Source organism: Watersipora subatra, chromosome 6 (assembly GCF_963576615.1).
Source record: "Watersipora subatra chromosome 6, tzWatSuba1.1, whole genome shotgun sequence".
NCBI lineage: Eukaryota > Metazoa > Bryozoa > Gymnolaemata > Cheilostomatida > Watersiporidae > Watersipora > Watersipora subatra.
In genome coordinates, this window is record NC_088713.1 from 62,784,880 (window position 1) to 62,801,561 (window position 16,682).

Here is a 16,682-nt window from a genome sequence, read left to right on the forward strand (position 1 = left end):
ACAAATCCTGTAGTGAAGTTTATCTTATCTTGAAATTATCAGTGTGGCACTCCTTTGTCTGCGCATGCTAAGGTGAGGCCGGGTTCAGACCTGGGGACAGCTGCGTAATCTCGACTCATTATGTATCCAACAGCTGGAAAGCAAACAAATTGTGTAGCTGCGTATGGGCATCAAATTAATTTAATTGCGCAAATGACGACATTTCTTTCTGTAGGACATAATAGTCGCGCACTCTGAGCTTGTAGTCCATGAGCAATCGCTTGCATAACAGGTACTCTGTCACACGTGTCTTAGATGCCATATTGGTTCGAACCAGGCCTAAGTAAGGCTGTAAATCTAACTCATTCCATCTCGTTACAGTCAGGCTTTTAGCTTTAGTTTCTGATTTAGACGAACAAGGATAGGCTAAAACTCTATTTAAGAAATAGGACAGATAGTGGAGGTAGCAGGTATGTGTGCTTATGCTTTAGCTCTGGCTTACCATGTACTTTGGAGATTACATTGAACTAAAGAATTTATGGTAGTCACTCATCCAAAGTAACAAAAAATTAGTACTTTATTAGAAGCCTGAATGATTGTAGCCTAACATTTATTTCATATTCATGTTTTTAACGCAGTCATTCTGACTTTATATATGTGTTAGTCGTATAACAACTGAAAAGCAGAAAATCAAAGAAGAGAAAGGCTGTTATGAATGCTTAGATATAAAGTTATAGGGAGCAAAAAATATGCAGGTACAAAAACCCACCTAACCGCGCAGGCCAAGACAACATATGTAGTTTTAAAAGCTGAAGATAACTGTAGAAATGTCAAGTGATTTGCAAGAATTGAGAGTCGCCATCCTTGGTAATGTTTCCGTAGATATGGATTACAGAAAAATGTTGTCTTGCTAACTGGTTGCTAGATGCATGCTTTACATTAAAGCTTCAAGGTCGCGAATGATAAGTTTTTCAACTTTTTAAAGATTTCAAGGGATTCAAAAATGTACAGCAACTGTTTCAATAATATGGTTTACAGAAGGATGTTTAAGAACTGAATAGTGAAATGGTATATAATTTATATTGTAATATTCATACAAAAACAATTTCCGTACCATATGCTTATCAAAGCTTCCATTGCAAGGCAAAAGTTAGCAGTAGTTCATTTTTCAGTATAGAAATTTAGGACGAAAAATGGATGTAAAATGAGCAACATTGTATAATGCTAGAACTACATGTAGCATCAGCTTTGCTAACAAGGCTTTGTGAAGGATATTAGATACACATGACATGAGAAAAATCTTTTACCATGGATGTTCATATTATTGAATGATATTATTAATATTCCCAGTTGCAGATATTACTTAAGAGAAAATGACTATTTTGCCATAAGCTTAGCTTTTGAACATTTTTTTGATTGGCTAATCAACCATGATACAGATACATGCAAAAATAATTAAGCTCTCTGTATACACATTAATATGCTAATTAGCAACAAATTTGTGTGTAGCATTAGCAAAATCAATGACTAAAATTTGCTTTATAGTTTTCCAGTGTGCTGCAGGACACTTTTTGTCTCTTGTGAGCTTTAGCTTTCAGAGCCAGACATTACCCAGTTCAAGAACTGAAGGTCATAATCTAGTAGCTAGCATTATTTAGCCATTCATTTGTATATAGCTGAGGGTATGGCATTATGTAATAGCATGGCTGGTGGTTGTTTAGTTCAGGCTAATCCCATCGGCCACTGTCAACACCTCGCTGGCACTTGTTACATGCATTACTCATGCTTCTTTGTCTAATGGTGTGTGTACACTGGCCGATTTTGTCACCCATTTTGTCGAGCACAGACCAATTTGATGAGTCGGTGTCGGCATCGGTAGGTGTGAGCAGAGAGATCGGTGTTGGTGCTGATTTGAAAGTCGGTGTCGGTGAATCCCAGCAGCTCATCAGCCAATCATAAGCTAGGAGCCTCTGATTAAATGAGCCTAAGCTTTAATGGCAGTTCTAAGTTTATGAAACGAAAGGGCTAGGTTTAATGAGAGGCTAGGAGACTGTCATTAAACTTTCCCTAGTGCTCTTTCTGATAGTGAGCTTTTATTTAAATTAATTAAAAGTGAATAGCCAGTTGTATGACTACTACTAGTACTACTACTAGTTCTACTACATGTACTACTTTAAAGGAATTTGCCGGCCCTTACTTGGCACGATCTAAATTATTTCATACAGAAATAAATTGAGTGTGATTTTATTCAAGGTTTTATTAGCGAAGGAAATTTACTAGCCGAGGAGCGTACGGCCATTCGCTCTGTCTACTAAGTGAGCGTTGCGCCCTTATATACAATAAAATTGCCCGTTCCGGCTAACGGAACCGAGTAGGAACACCAGGTAACAATGTTTAAATGGCCAATAATTAGGCCCGCTAGTGCGTTGATATGACAACATAAACGACGACAATTGATAGCCTAACAAGTAACAAGGCTATAATAAAAAGGAAAACACATATAATAAATATTTATAGACATAAAATATATACAAACATATAATTACATATAATACAGACTGTCAGAGCTCCCGCAGCTGATCCTGCCATCAACAAAATCTAATCGTCATCGGAAGATTCCATTCGGCATTCAGTAGTTGCTTCTAGCGGTAGTAGTAGGAGCAGTAGTAATAGTGTAGTACTAGTATATAATTTTCCACATCAAACGCGTTGATTTTTATGTGTACTCGTCTTTGCGTGGTTGGGTGAAGGTCAGAACGGCGAAGCGCTGTGATTGGCTGTTGGTACCGAAAAAAAATGGTTCGATCGTTGCAATGTAAAGGGGAGTCGGTGTCGGCACCCATACATGAAATGTCTGAGGTACCGGTCTGAATCAGGATTTTGGCACCTAATCGGAGTCGGTCCTGGCCAGTGTAAACGCACCATAACTTGTGATGTACTGTCTAACTGGTCTTGGTCAACATGAATGCATGCTCACCATCAATTGTCTTTTTTTTCTGTAGATTCTGCAATCGTGTTTCGTAATGATGCTATGATGCCTGACTTGCTTTTGGTTGCAGGTATGTACTGACAAGATAAAACAGTGTGACTCTTTTTTCAATTTTATTTTCAGGGTTTAATTATATGGTCTATAATTTTGATAACAACTGTGACTTAGTCTTTAGCTGAACGCCCTCTTTTCTTGTTATTTTGTTACTGTTACTCATGCCAACAAAAAATTTAAAAATCATATTGTTTTAACTAATTATAATAGGAAAGGGTGGAGTACTATTTAAGATAGCGTTTTTCTGTAGACCCACATTACAAAAATCATAATTAGCAATCAATATAGCTCTGGTCATGACATTAAAATTAACATTTTTGTGGTTTAGTGTCATGCTTAGCCTCTGAACATTGATTTCAATGTTTTCCAATGTTTCTAACTTGAAAGTTTTGAACTCTTGAGATTACACCATACTGACCCTCTTATAAAGCTTAACCCTGTCTATAACAAATATGATTTCATCTAGTTCTTAATAGCCTAGCCGACTAACCTTACCCACACTGTGTAGTACTGTCCTGATTGTATTGTGGCTGATTTTTGTTAGTACAAATTAGGGTTTGGCACTAGCAGTGAAACTCACTGAAAATTCATGGGGTTATCTTCTCTCAAATCTTGTAATTAGAAAGTTTGAGTGTTTTTATCTTGTTGGCTAGAATTTAGACTGCTGTGTGTGAGATTTGGCGCTTGAATTATTTGAACAGAAAGGATTAATGCTGGGTTTACTGGGACTGAAAGATGTGTGATATTCAACAACCAGGCTTGCTACGAACTAATGCAACTATGGAAATAATTATAATTGCATTTCAATATCATGATGACTAAGCTGGTGTCTTGTAATAATTTAGGTTGTACACATAAAACACCATAGATATAGCATGTTTCAGTCAGTTCTACTAGTACAATTAAATATGACATGGAGTCGTGTAGTGTTTTTATAATTTTAGTCTCCATTCTTCTGATTTGAGATTCTGACGCTTGTCGCCAATGTTTTTGTAGTTCTACCTGCAAAATGATAAAAAGTTATTTTCACCTGTAAAATTACAATTTAAGTATATATATTGAACAATACTTAAATTGTTCTATGTACTCGAAGAAGAGATAGAGATAAGGTTTGAGTGATCAAAAAAGATATATGTGTATGCAGGGACAAGAACACTTCAGATAACCTAATCGCAAACCAAGAAAACCTCTGTAGTCATAAAAGCCGAAGAAACTGTAGAAATGTCAAGCGATTGGCAGTAGTCGAGAGTTGCTATAATTCATAATGCTCTGGTAGATATGAATTACTAAATAATTTTTCAGCAAGCTTAGCTTTTGAACCATGATACAGATACATGCAAAATAGTTAAGCTCTCTGTATACACATTAATATGCTAGTTAACAACAAATTTGTGTGCAGCATTAGCAAAATCAATGACTAAATTTGCTTGATAGTTCTCCAATGTGCTGTGGGACACCTTTTGTATCTTGCAAGCTTTAGCTTTCAGAGCCAGACATTACGCAGTTCAAGAACTGAAGGTCATAATCTAGTAGCTAGCATTATTTAAACATCCATTTGTGTATAGCTGAGTGTATGGCATTATGTAATAGCGTGGCTGGTGATTGTTTAGTTCAGAGAAATGGCTAATCCCATCAGCCACTGTCAACACCTCGCTGGCACTTGTTTACATGGGTTACTCGTGTGTCTTTGTCTAACTTGTGATGTACTGTCTAACTTATCTTGGTCAACATGAATGCATGCTCACCATCAATTGTCTTTTTTTTCTGTAGATTCTGCAATCGTGTTTCGTAATGATGCTATGATGACTGACTTGCTTTTGGTTGCAGGTATGTACTGACAAGATAAAACAGTGTGACTCATTTTTCAATTTTGTTTTCAGGGTTTAATTATGTGGTCTATAATTTTGATAACAACTGTGTCTTAGTCTTTAGCTGAACGCCCTCTTTTCTTGTTATTTTGTTACTGTTACTCATGCCAACAAGAAATTTAAAAATATTGTTTTAACTAATTATAATAGGAAAGGGTGGAGTACTATTTAAGATAGGGTTTTTCTGTAGACCCACATTACAAAAATCATAATTAGCAATCAATATAGCTCTGGTCATGACATTAAAATGAACATTTTTGTGGTTTAGTGTCAAGCTTAGCCTCTGAACATTGATTTCAATGTTTTTTAATGTTTCCAACTTGAAAGTTTTGAACTCTTGAGATTACACCATACTGACCCTCTTATAAAGCTAAACCCTGTATATAACAATTATGATTTCATCTAGTTTTAATAGCCTAGCCGACTAACCTTACCCACACTGTGTATTACTGTTCTCATGGTATTTTGGTTGACTTTTGTTAGTAAAAAGTAGTATTATACTCACTGGAAATTCGGGAATTATCTTCTCTCAAATCTTGGTATTTAAAAGTTTGAGTATTTTTATCTTGTTGGCTAGAATTTTGACTGCTGAGTTTGAGATTTGGCACAAGAACTCTTTGAGCAGAATGTATAAGTGCTGGGTTTACTCCACTTGAAAGATGTGCAATATTCAGCAACTATGCTTGCTATGGACTAATGCAACTCGGGAAATAATTATAGTTGCATTTAAATATCACACTGACTATGCTGTTGTCATGTATTAAGTTAGGTTTTACAAAAAAAAAACCGGAGATGTAGCATGTTTCAGACAGTTCAACTTGTTCAATTAAAATGACGTAGAATGGTGTAGTGTTTTTATAATTTTAGTCTCCAATCTTCTGATTTGAGATTATCACGCTTGTTGTCAATGTTTTTGTAGTTGTACCTGCAAAACAAAAGAAAATTATTGTTCATTTGTTTTTACAATTTAGGTATAAGGAACAATACTAACCAAAACAGTAAATAATGCAGTATCTCATCAATGTTAGCCCTCTGAACCCTCACAGCTGGTATTACGGAATTGCGTAGGCTGTGGCAGAAACCTTAATGGCGGAATACAGGCTTCCATATGGTTCTGTTTACAAAATATGTTTTTAAGCAACAGCAAAAACTAATAAAATTAATTCTTTCGCAGGATGTTAGATTCTAAATTTCACTTCCATTTGTAAAATTTTTCACTTATCTTTATCTACTTCTTTCATTATAATAACACATTTTATTAGAATGATATCGCGAAACAATCAATATGACTTATTCGTTGGTAGGTCATAAATGACTGTGATACAAATGTGGAATTTTATGATAATAAATATAAATTTCCAGTATATTTTGAGTCATGAAAGGATGATGAGCGTGCTATGGATGAATATTATTTGTAAATGTTTAATGAGTGTTTAAAATCGTGCGAACTTTTATAGTTTTAGCCCGAATAATGGTGACATACTGTTTTTTTCTGTTTGATGACATCTGCTGTAGGTTGTCCGACTTTTTGTACTGCTGTTTCACCAAATATCATTGCATTGTTAGCACGTTTAGATATATTTGGTAAAAAATTAATAACTTCGGATTGCTGGACATATTGTCTAGGTTTACTGACACGCATTGATTAGATCGAGCAAGGATCAACGGGTTAAAACTCGGTTTCGTATCATGGATTTTTACAAGTTTGTATTTATATTTAACAACTATGATATTATCTTACATGTATTTACATAGCATTGTCTAATTTATTTGAAAATTAGAGCTTTAACTAGCAAATGTGGTTGCTGTCTAATGACACAGGCTTGGGTAATATTTCATACCAAGGGTTAGTACAAAGCCATTTGCATAGCTATTCATCCATAACATCTCGTGTATTGCTTTTCATTTGACCAGCACTTTATGTATTTCTATATCAAATTCATTGACATACAAACCGGTGATGACTCACGGTTCTTTCATCTATATAGGCCTGGGCGGTCATCAAGGTCCTCTTCCTTGCATTGTCTTCCGGAAGATTTTGGCGATGAGTAGATCATAAATGTCAGTTGAAAGCTTCTTCCCTGTCATTAGACACGTACCCAACCTAATTTTGAACAGCTGGTAAGTCATCATTGACTACTTGACTTGATGGGCTTTGTACTTAATGACCTCCCATATATTCTCAACACATTAGTCATAACTTATAATAAACTTTCATGGGTAGCAAAATCGTAAATGATACAGAATTTGAAGCGAACACGAGTCAATACACAAATCGGCTATCGGAAATCAATTGATTCTTCAGAAGATTGTGTCAGTCTACCCCAAACCTTCAAAATAAATATATTGTTATATATATATATATATATATATATATATATATATATATATATATATAACAATAACCAATGAATAGATTTAAGAATTCAAGCAATTAAGGTTTACACAAATGGGGGTCCTACCACACAAAGCTGTCGTCAGAATAGTCACTTTTAAAATCACTGTCGTCACTTTTAAAATCACTGTCGTCACTTTTAAAATCACTGTCACCTTTTTCAAATTGGTAACCAAAACAACCTCTTTCTTCACATTCGTTATTTTAATACAAATATCTATACCGGTGGCACTGGGTTGCGTTAAAAATCTGAAACTCGCTAGGTTTGAACTTCTGCTAAACAAAAGCATGGCTCAACCAGCGACCTTCACAAACATATTAGTGATGTTTGGGAGCGTTGCTGATTACTCCGCGAAGAGTGACAGCCGTCTTAGGTTTTTAGAGCTATATTTCTTGTACGGAAAATAGACCGAGATTGCCTTTAATAATCACTGTCAGTCACAGACTTGGAAACGGATTTGCTGTCAATGTCGTGGCATTTCATTGCTTTAATTATTTGGCAGTCTATAAATGCTGAGCCAGATGCTTCAAACCAAAACTAGTGAAGTTTCGGTTGACCATGGTGATTTATGAACAAATAATAAGTTAGTAACGGTACGGCAACACGTAAAAAAATTTTCGTTGGTTCTAACCAAAATCACGAAATGATTGAAACACACAGAATTATTCTGCGCTGCTAGAATCGTGCTAATGAGCACGATCTCAGCAGCTTTTGCAATTAGTATAGTCAAAGAGACGTATAATGACACACAATAGTAAAAGTATAAGTGCAAATCAACATAGTACACACGATGCAATTGCTTAAAGTGCGTTATTGAATGTATTTATTGTTTGGACGCTATAGCTACAATTTGTTTATTTTTTAATTATATTTCCTTTTTAGCAGCAAAAGTTTTGTGGTAGAGAATGTCGACATCTCTAGCGCAAACAAGTCAGTTGCATCGTATTTGATAACTTTCATTTGATAATCGCATGATAACTTTCTTAAATAATTTTCTTGTGTGTCGCATTATGTTTTCGGACTACGTATATCTTAAAATTTGCTAAAGTCGCGTTTGCTAACTAATAATAGCGCGACTTAGACAGTTACATCGTGTGTTCTATGTTGAAATGCTTCCGTATTTTTATTGTGTGTCACGGTACATGTCTTGGACTATACTAATTGCTAAAGCTGCTAGAATCGTGCTCGCTAATAATTTGTTTAATCTGTTAAAAGCGTTTCGTCGACGAACTCGGTGGGCATGCACAGCTCAAATAATTCTGTGAATTTTGACCGATTAATTCTGCGTTTTTCGTGATTTCGGCCAGAACTCCGAACCAACGAAAAATTCGTTACGTGCAGCCGTACCTTTAGTAATCCTATTTACGCAATCCTCGTCACCTACATTGGTAAATGGTCGTCTCGTCTGTCACTTTTTAAATATCCCTGTCGTCGGGTCGTCAGAATCGTCACAAAACATGGGAGGACCCCCACAAATTCTGTACCATTCACTATCTCACTACCCACTTTCGCCTTGAAATTCTAGAAAATTAGAGATGCGAGCTTGCAAGGTGGTTTTTTATGTTTCACTAAATGCCCAAAGATGCGAAAGGCCAGTTACGGAAACTACATCACTTTGTTTTCCCGTCAGGTCTGCTTCAGATTTGTTTTAAAAAGGTTGGCTGGAAATGAGAGTATAAGCAAATCGAGAAGTTTCCAGCCAGGAAGAGATGATTTAAAAATTAAAATGAAGAAAAAATAGAATTAGCTCAAATATAAGATCAGAACGTTTTTTTCAAGAATGTTTTATTAAGCTCAATTCAGTTATATTAAATTTATACTTTAAGTTTGTTTATGCGATGCCACAAAAGTGTAGCGTACCAAGCGTGTTGCATCAGGTCTCTCTCTCACAATCATTAGTGCTATGATTCTCTGAAAGGTAAGAACTCCATATGGTATGCTACTGTATGGACTGCTGCATACTGCCACTACTCAAAATTATGTTGTGCATAATACTGCTACATTTTAATGCAGACCATAACCTTTACATAGGTATTTGTAGCCTTGGGGGCATGGGTATAGAGCATGAATAGATAAAATCATGTATTTTTTCATTTTAATATCTCTTATTGGTAGTTTTTTAGAGGATGGCAACACAATAATTTATCTTTAGTTAATTTATATAAAAAACATTTTTGAGATAGAACTTTAAGAAAATTAACTTGCGAGCTTTTGTCCCAGAATGGATTTTGCTCTCATATCAGACATGACTGTACAGTAGGCACGGCTAAAATGAGATGATCAGTTCTAGGAACGTTTACATGATAAGGATTTTTCATTATAAGAATGTTAACATACATGTAAATTGTCTAAACCATTTCAGGACCTTTCCAAACTCGCTCATGTGAGAATCCAACTTAAATTCTTTTGAATGTATTGGCGGTGCCTTAACTGTATTATTGGTTTTCATCGACAACTTTTCATGATCAACCTCATTGGTTTAATAGATTGTGGTAATTTGACAATAATTTGATGAAGAGCGCATAGTTTGACGCGACAGCGACTTACAACAATTGACTAAGAAAAAAAGTTTCACTATAAAAAAGCGATAGTACTTTTTCGTCATCTATTCGTTCTTAAGAGCTCAAGATTGCAACTCCAACTCATGACATTAGGATGCACCGACCAATAGCCTTAAAGTATTTATCAACAATTGCACTGCTATATGTACCTATTCTATCTTCCGTTGTCACTTCAGACAAATTATCACAAGAGTCAGAATGTCATGGAAATTGTATGTATTATATGTATAATGCTTTATGTACAGTGTTGGGAAAAAATCTTTGTCTGCCTGTTTAAGTAAGTGTAGCACTGCAATAAATTCATCATAATTTGGAAATATTTTGCACTGCATACATAAAACCCTGTATCAAAACAATCCTAATGAGCTGAAAAATAGAAATAACTAGATTTTAAAATTGCCAAATATATTCTATTGTATCAACCGCTGCCTACTAATTCACACTGCATACCAGAAAATATGTCATCGCAAATTTCGTTATTATCTCCTCTTTAATTATTTTCTAAATTGAAAATAGCAGTCTTGTACTGTTATGGGCCCAGAAAAAAGCCATTGGGGTTGTTTTGCATTTTAATATTTTATCTGGTAGCCTTTGCAGACTATAACCATTCTGCAGCCTTAGGCATGCTGTGAACAAGCCTCACGAGCGCTTGAGTGTTCATAATCTAAACCAGGAATCATGTTGGACAGCTGGTTTTTTCAAACGCCTTGATCGTGGTAGATCTTTGGTGGTTTGATGCTGCATTCATTTCTTTACCACTTAATTTTCTTTAGATTGAAATACTCTAAGCTTCTTATAGCGCTATTTTTCTATTGCTCAGATTGCCCATCGTATGCAGGCGAATGATGAGGTTGTTGACACATTTCTTATCCATGGTTGATGTTGACGCTGGTATGAATTCTGGGATCTCTAGCTGTTCCTCTTTTAACAAGCAAAACTGTAAACCTTTGCTGCACATGCTGTCCAACAGGATCTCTATTGTTGTGATAATATTCCACTTGAAAATTAATAATGTCATATTGCGTTTGAAAATGAGTTAATAAGCACTGATTCACATTGATTGGCCTAAAAATGATTATTGATCCCTGATTAACCGTAATTTTATTACTGATGGTGTCAACAAGATCTAATGTTAATTTACTTTTAAATGATGCATGGTTTGTCAGGGTTCAATCCCTCTACATGACTACTACAACAAATTTACCTAAAATGGGCAGTGAGGTTTGAGGTGGACAAATACTTTCTGACACCGCTGCATGTCGCTTTCTTTTCTCGCAGGTGTGGCGAGACAGACTAACACTCAAATCAAACTTTAGAACTCGCCCGATGATACACTTTAAGTTATATGTAGTTTTTTACGCGGTACGAAGCAAAAACTTCACAAAATTGCCCGACTTTTTCTAGAATTTATGCTATAGGAGATATACGTTATAGGAGCATCTACTTTACTCTAAAAGACCATGTGAGTTTGTGAGGTACAAATATCATGTTTAAAGTGTGCAATAGCTCCCATGTAGGATACTTTTGCTCCCTCATCACTAATTGAACTTGAAAGTTTATTGTGTATTATCTAATTTTTATCACTTTTAGCCTTGCTTGTCCTCTAGCGCAAAGCCGACCTATTGCTCCTAGATGCGACTCTGGCACTTATGGAATAAAAGTGCAAGCTGAGTTATCAGTAAAGATTTTGACAGAACTGTTCATGAAGTGAGTGTGAGAGTGCTTTAATTTCAATGCTGTAGTTTATCCCATTTTCTTTCCACTTAACATGAAATGTTTGATTAGTACGATATTTTAGGCAGTTTGAGGCCGCTTGTTTTTGGAACAATGTTTAATTATGACTGCTGATGTACTGGCGGTTAAGACATTTGAAAAGATGATAATGGTGTTTTTATAAAACCCCGACAACAAATTCAGAGTAATTTTTTGGTTTGTAGCATATTTGACTCAATAGAACAAGTGTTATCGCTGAAGCATTCTCTTAAGGTGAAAACAAATTAGGCGATAATTAGAGCGATATTGCGTTAGAGCTAATTAAAATTCACTCAGCGTGTTCATGCAGAGCGATAAAGCTAGAATTTCTCTACACAAATTTATTGCTAACGAGATGCATTTCGATTGGTTAGTTCTTACCAGAATTTCATTTTACGGCGGGTAATTATTTCTTACCGATGTTCAACAACGTACATCAGCTCCAATTTTCTATTTTGTTACGAAACATCTTCAGAACGAACACTCAATTGTTCATGAATTTAATAATAGCACTCCCAGTTCTGTCCATCATAACAAAATTAAAAAAAATCCGAGTTGAAAACCAACATCCGGAGTCAATCGTTGCGCCGGTTGACCATCTTGAAAATGGTAAATATTTAATATATTAAATATGAAAAACCACTACAAAATAAAATATGTATAAAAAATTGTAAAAACAATACAGCTAAAAATACAAGAATCGTTTTTCTTTTGTCTTCTTGTAGTGTAGGCAGTGTACACTCTTTGAAAGGGAGATAGGTTTAATAACAAATGTGGAGGTTGTTTATGTTGTAGCCTAGACGACGACATTTTGACTGGCCTAAATTTATCAACAATTCAGAAAAAACTAATGATACAGATTTTTATGGGCAGTTTGTGAGCGTGCCCATTATATCATTTGCTAGTAAATCGCTCAAGTGTGTTTATGCACGCACCAGCGATATCTTCGCCCTCATGACGCTTGCAATAAAATCGCCTAGTGTGTTTGGACCTTAAAAGCTCCTTGCTATATTTTCACAAAAGGCGAATATACCTAAACCTATACATATACTGATAAGGTAACTTACCTCCTCAAATAGAGTTGGCGTTCATTAAAAAGATGGCGCTCGATTTTCAAAGCAATCTCCTGATGTGGTCCCAAATAGCGGTGCCAATCAAATCAAGGTGCATTCAAATATAGGTTTAACGGTAGCTCACTTTCAACATTTTTTCCAATACCAAATTGAAGGTGGTCAGAGACTCTGTGCATAAAGTCCTCATCAACTTATTATTTTATACAAAGTTAAAATCTTTGTTCTTTTGTAGAAGTTGTTTAATCTGGAGAACGAAGATGAGCTCACCACGCAGAACTATTGTTCTTTAATCATGTTCTCACAGAACTAATCATATTGGCCTACAAGTTTTTTGAAAAACTGAAGGGTAAGTTGATGAGTCCTCTACTTTTTGTAGTCCTAATCTTCTGATAATTAAATTGGGCTTTGATGACTAAAGTGAGCTCTGGAGACTGCAGTCATTACATTGGGTAGTTGGCTACTCTAAAATACTATAGCACTGACAATCCGCAAAAACAGTAAAACAATAGTTATGAAGCAAAATAACCATGTATGGAGTGGCATGTACAATTGATATTTAAATTGTACAAATACAATATCAAAGTATTAAAATATTAACCATTCTTTAAAGATTGAATGTATTTCTTGATGAGTGTAGCCTGGGTTTTCCGAATGGAAAAAGTCTAAAACACAATCAGATTTTGGTCTAGTCCATTAACTGAGTGCGTACAACAGGCTGCGCAGTGCAGCTCAGCACAATGTACGCTTATAACCAAGAGCAATGCGCTAAAAAATCTTTGTACAAAACATTTCTTATTAGTGAGTAGGCAATTAGTTAGCCGGTCATATGTGTACCTAATAGGAAAAAACCAATCGCCATCCTGCATCTAACTAATAGAAAACATGTTAACAGCCAACAGCGACCAAAGTTGTTTGAGAATCATTATTTTTGTTTTTACAGTTTATTATTGCAATAAACAGCTGTGTTAGACCTTTACAGCTTCCAAGGTTTTAGAAATGGGCAATAAATAAACCTTTGGAAAATGGACTACTGATTGCTACCTATTGTATCAGCAAAAGAGGATGAGAACCTGACCAAGCTCATAGTGCAACACACTTTTTAGATTTTTTGTCGGTAACATTAGGCGTAAAACCTTCTGCTGATTAATGTGTATGTTAAAAAACTCTGATAGGCGGTGTGGTTCATAAATAAGGTCATCTTAATCTGAGGGCACACTTCATTGGTGAAAATTAGGTCTTTAATAAGAGCCATCACATGTAGGACAAATTAATGTACCAAAGTCTGTTTACTTCTAATAAAAAGTGTATTACGTTATTCAATAGAAAAATGATATGGTAATGATGCTACCACTACCAGGCACAATAGCCTTTTGGCTTTTACTTTGAAACAATTTTTATTTACCCTTTATGGCCACAATGTTTGCGCTTTAATTATGGAATTGTCTGTTTGTGTAATAATGTTCTATCTACCAATCTTTCATACAAATAAAAGTGTCCTCAAGAACCCTGGCCATCATTTTTAGCTGTTTTTTTATGAAATCTAGAGGCATTTGAAACGTTCTCTCTTCCAACAGCGTCAATAACTTTTTAACCTTGTCTTAGCATTTTACAACATATTGAAGGGTAAAGTAACAATTTGTTCAAAACTTCATGAACTTGTAGTATGGCTCTTACTCTGTTTTTTTACACTAAGCCTGCTTATAAAAATGCTGATGAAATGCAGTTGCATTTAAGTTCTGCATAAATTGTCTAAATTGTTTTTTATCACGGCTTCATTAACAAATTAAAGACTTGGTAAATTTTGATCTTGCAGCCATTTTTACTAATTGTGCACGCAGTATGATGCTCAATTACCACAAGGCATGAAGTAAATGTAATACGAAGCAGTTTTTGCACCGATTTCTTATGTCTTAATTTTATGTTTAAGCTGTTTCAGTGTGAACTCTTAAACTACCAATAGTACAGCTCGTTTGGCAATGTGTTTCTGTATGGCCAAGTGCTGCATGATGCGGATTTAGCAAGCTTTTGTACAAATTGTTTCCGATTACTGATTAATTAGTAAATTATCTTATTACATCTATACCTGATTGAAAAAAGCTATTATTTGCATATGTTGAGCAAATAAGAATGCGTTTACAACCTGAGCATAGTTTTGCTTTGCAAAAACTTGTTTTATGAAATCTTCTTACTGATGACCAGTAATTTCAGAAGCAATACAGCCATAAATGGTTACTAACTTCAGATCTATAGACTGAGCAACTTTATTGAGCAATAGTACTAATGAGAGTAATTATGTTCATCAGATTAATTAACATGTAAACTAATAATATTCATAAATCATCCGACTAGAGTTTTGTGCTTACCTCACAGTAATTTCAAAATGGACGAAAAGTGGTCCCTCTCACTCGACAACTCGTTTGTAATATTTTTGGGGGCATGAACTAACATAAAAAACTTATGCTGACAAACTTGCTATAAAAATATTGTTAATAAACAATTGGGGTGTAAAGTTATAACCATTTATACACTCTTTTAGAAATTAAGTTTCACGAAACACTTATGTCGCGGTAGAGAGATCCATTTGGTAGTAAAGGAGTTGAAGTTATCAGCAGGTAGATCATATGGGTTGCGGTCACAGAAACCATGGTTAAGTCGCAAATCACGAAGTTGAATAATTCGACTTTGAAGTTGCACCAATTGAACTTATAATATTGGTAACAAATTTTGTAACCTGTAGGTCTGTACCATTCAAAGAGTGATCTTTCTGAATCTGAAGTCAGTTTAGCCAATAAAAGTATTTTACCATCGAAAAAAAACTTAAAACCGCTGCTATGCTAAACAAGAAGTACTGAAAACGGGTGTCCGCTAAAAATAATTGTTTCTTTTTTGCCGATTTTAAAGGTAACTTTGACATTTTTGACGCTCGTAATGAGTATTTTGGTATTCTAACTGATGTCAAAAGCAGTGAAAGTAAAGGGAGTTGTGGTGATATTTTCCTAACGATTCTTACAAGATTACTACAATATTTAATAATAAGAATAATTATTCAATTTCTATGAAATTATAATCAGATTTAGTTATGAGAATAATTATTCGAGTTTGCAAGGTCGAAGTATATAGTGACCGATGGTGTGCAATATGTTACTGTTGTTAATTTTCTAAAGATTTGGTTGATGATTTGGGTGTGCCCAATATCGCGATACAATCAAGCTGTTTTTTATATCTGCAAAAATAAGTAATACACTTTCTTATGAAAATACAGCTATTTCTCTGACAACCAGCTAAAATCTGTTTAGATTTTTAAATTCAGCATAGTTTTTTGTATCCAAGTACAGAAATCTAGATAAATATCACAATATCTTGATATTGGTTGCTATGTCATGTTGAAATGTAAACAAAACCTTACATTGGTTTTCGTTTCTCAAACTTTAATACCAGTTTTCTTGGAACTATGTTTTTGCACTAATGGTAAACTTGCTTCAGTTTTTTGACCATATAATCTGCTGTAATTAGGCTAGAATCAAAATTTTGTTTGCTAAATCTTGTAATCCCGACTTACCATGAATTCTGTGATCATGACACATAATAATAGTTAATGCACTGTTTGGAACTTATAGTGCTATTGTAAAACTACAATAAAAAATATGTCATCACTAACAGAAATTAACTACCAGTTTTGATTTTGTATACGTGTCTCGTTTTCTATTACAGATTTTAATGTGTTTGCAGGACAAAATGAAGCAACTGCAAGAGGTTTATTATAGAATTTATTTCAAATTATGTTCTTGTGATAGAACTTTCCGTAACAAACTTTCATTTGGCTAATACTTGTATCCATTTTTGACTAAAATAAGTCGAACCAATTTGTTTCACTCCTACTACCTGCCCTAAATTGGTGCAAATGGTCATCAGAAATGTGCTTTCTTTGCACTGCTAAAATGGCCCATTAAATGTACTTTAATTTGATGAAAACTCAAATATTGGTTAATTATTGGCCTTTCCAAAATACC

At 34.8% G+C, this 16,682-nt stretch overlaps 1 long non-coding RNA gene across 1 annotated transcript; it reads left to right on the plus strand.

The window, feature by feature from the left end:
* Nucleotides 1-298: 298 nt before the first annotated feature.
* On the plus strand, nucleotides 299-4,849 carry LOC137398866 (uncharacterized). Its single transcript, XR_010979027.1, has 3 exons — nucleotides 299-449; nucleotides 2,982-3,038; nucleotides 4,793-4,849. It is a non-coding gene; the product is annotated as an uncharacterized lncRNA (long non-coding RNA).
* Nucleotides 4,850-16,682: the final 11,833 nt, after the last annotated feature.